Source organism: Ursus maritimus, unplaced genomic scaffold (genome assembly GCF_017311325.1).
Source record: "Ursus maritimus isolate PB19 unplaced genomic scaffold, ASM1731132v1 scaffold_11, whole genome shotgun sequence".
NCBI classification, from domain to species: Eukaryota; Metazoa; Chordata; class Mammalia; order Carnivora; family Ursidae; genus Ursus; species Ursus maritimus.
The window spans coordinates 65,620,537-65,623,141 of record NW_024423453.1 but is presented as its reverse complement, the minus strand read 5'-3'; the positions used below and the strand labels follow the sequence as shown (position 1 = coordinate 65,623,141).

The following is a 2,605-nucleotide window of genomic DNA, read 5'->3' as shown; positions in this document are numbered from 1 at the left end:
CAGAGAGCATCTGCCTTGAAACAGATGACATCCTTCTCCCTGCACCCCACCCCTGCGGCAGGTACCCAGGTACCCCTTCTGAGTCCCAGGAAACTGGGCAACTTGGGACTATGGGAGCAGCATGAGCTGTGGATTCAGGGGGACCTGGACTCTGATCCTCACCTCTTCATTTTCCTGCTGTGTGACTCTGGGTAAATCGCTCAGCCTCTCTGAGCTGTAGTTTACCCATATATAAAGTAGAGCCGCTAGCAACAGTTGGGTTGTTTGGAGGATTCAATGTCAAGTCTGCTTGAAAGGTGTTTACTAGACCTCACTTCCCTCTCTTCTCACAACGGCTTCTGTGCCGCACCCAAGTGGCAGGATGCAAGGCCCTGAATCTGCTGTTACCTGTAACCCCCACCAGGTGCTCTGAGCAGCTGGGATGGATTTTTGACAGACAGTGAGACGGCAGGGATGTGACAAGGGACAGGCATCTGGGAGGGTGCCTCTAAGCAGAGGCCACTGTGGGCAGGGAGAAGCCAGACCAAGCCGTGTTACCAGGCGTCTACAGTGACTCCAGGAGAGGCACGAGCCACCACTGATGCGATTAGAGCCAGTTCAACTCGGAGGAGCCCGAGCTGGCGGGACCTGGGTTCATGAATGGGATGACCGGACAGGCCCCTGCAACCAGCCTCAGGACCTGTGTCCCCTTTGGGTATATATCTAAAAGAATTGAAAGCAGCGACTCAAAGAGATAATTTGCACACCCATATTCATAGCAACGTTATGCATAATAGCCAAAAGGTGGAGGCCGCCCACATGTCCGATGGATGAATGGATAGACGAAATGTGGTCTGTACTTACCATGGCATATTATTCGTCCTTAAAAAGGAAGGAGGTTCTGACAGAGGCTACAACACGGATGAACCTTGAGGACAAGATGCTGAGGGAAAGAAGCCAGTCACAGAAGACAAATACTGTAGGAATACACTTCTGGGAGGTGCCTGGAGCAGTCAGATTCATGGAGACAGGAAGCAGCATGGGGGCTGCCAGGGGCTGGGGGAGGGGCAGTGGGGAGTTGTTCTCAGGGGACAGAGTGGCAGCTCCGCAAGATGCCGGAGACTCACTCCACAACAACGTGAATACACTTAGCACTGCTAAACTTCATACTTAAACACGGCTACGAGGGTGAATTTGATGTTATGTATTTTTTACCACAATAAGAATGAAAACAACCCAAACACTGAAAACAAGCTAGTCCTGGGTAGTGGAGTAGGGGCATGCTGGTGGGCTCCCCAGAAGGGGCTTCTGGCAGGGGTGGGAGGGGGAGACCATGCTTTGTAAGCGCACCTCGGGGGCTCGCTAAATGCTGAATAACAGGATTATTTTTTTAAAGATTTTATTTATTTGTCAGAGAGCACAAGCAGGGGGCGGGGGAGAGGGAGAAGCTGGCTCCCTGCTGAGCGGGGAGCCCAACACAGGGCTCAATCCCAGGACCTGGGATCATGACCTGAGCCGAAGGCAGATGCTGAACCGAGCGAGCCACGTGGGGTTCCCGATCATATGATCATGAATTGCCCTCTGCGCTGCCCCTCCAGCTCCTTCCTGCCGGGCCTCGTGGGCTGGATCAACCGCTTCTTCTTCTGGCTCCTGTTCACCAGGAAGAAGGAGAGCAGCGACCTCAGCCACAGGATCTTCACCTACGAGTGCCGCTTCAAGCAGCACGTCCAGGACTGGGCCATCCCCAGGTAGGGGCTGTGCGGGCCAGCTGCGGGGTCCGGGTCCTCGCGCAGCCCCGGCACACACACTGCCAGCCAGGTTCCCGGTCCCGCCCGTTCGTAGGGGGCACCCTGGAGGCCGAGTCCCCTCTTGGCACCCTTGGGCCCAGCTCTTCTGCCTCTGAGGGCACAGCAGCCACGGAGTCCCCTCTGCTCTCCTGTCAGTCCCTCCCCAGCCCTGAGGTGGGTCACAGCATGTGGGCGTGGACTGTGGGCCTTCCTGCCTAGCTTGTTTTTTGGAAAGACTGTCCCCTGCATTCCATCTGTCGGGGGAGCAGAGCCCACCTAGCATGCCAGGGGCAGGTGCTCTGCCTTGGGAGAGATGCCTGGTGAAGACCGAGGCTAGGTCTGTAGCCCTGGACCTCATTACAGCTTTCTCTTGGAAGTGTCCCCTCTCTTTGTCTCTCTCCAGGAAAAGGGGGTGATGGTGCCCAGGGCTTAGGGGTTGCCCCTGGCACTGTGTTCAAGGGCTGGGACACTGCTGTACTGGGGGGATATTAGAGCAAGTGGAAGTATTAGAATCAGACTGGCTTTGCTCTGTCAGAAAAGGAAGAGGCCGGGGGTGTGGGACAGCTGCGGCCAGACACCCGAGGGAAGCCCCGACTGGGCGGGGGCCAGGGCTAAACCAGGAGCCGGAGTAGCCCCCCATGAGGCACATTCACAGGCTCCCCTTCTGTGAGAAGGACTTTGAGAGGAGCCACCAGCCTGGACTGCCTCTGGCACTGGGAGCTCCCATCCCTGGGCGCGGGCTGGGGGGCCGTGCAGAACCCTGTGTGAGGGCTCCGGAGACCCTTCCCCGAGGTCTGGGTTCTGTCCCCCCCGGCCGAGTGCAGAGAGAAGACCAAGGA

At 57.0% G+C, this 2,605-nt stretch overlaps 1 protein-coding gene across 1 annotated transcript in view; it reads left to right on the top strand.

Moving 5' to 3' along the window:
• The window catches only part of LOC103675989 (L-gulonolactone oxidase), a 34,764-nt gene that overhangs the window by 26,562 nt on the left and 5,597 nt on the right, over positions 1 to 2,605 (top strand). The window lies entirely within an intron of this gene.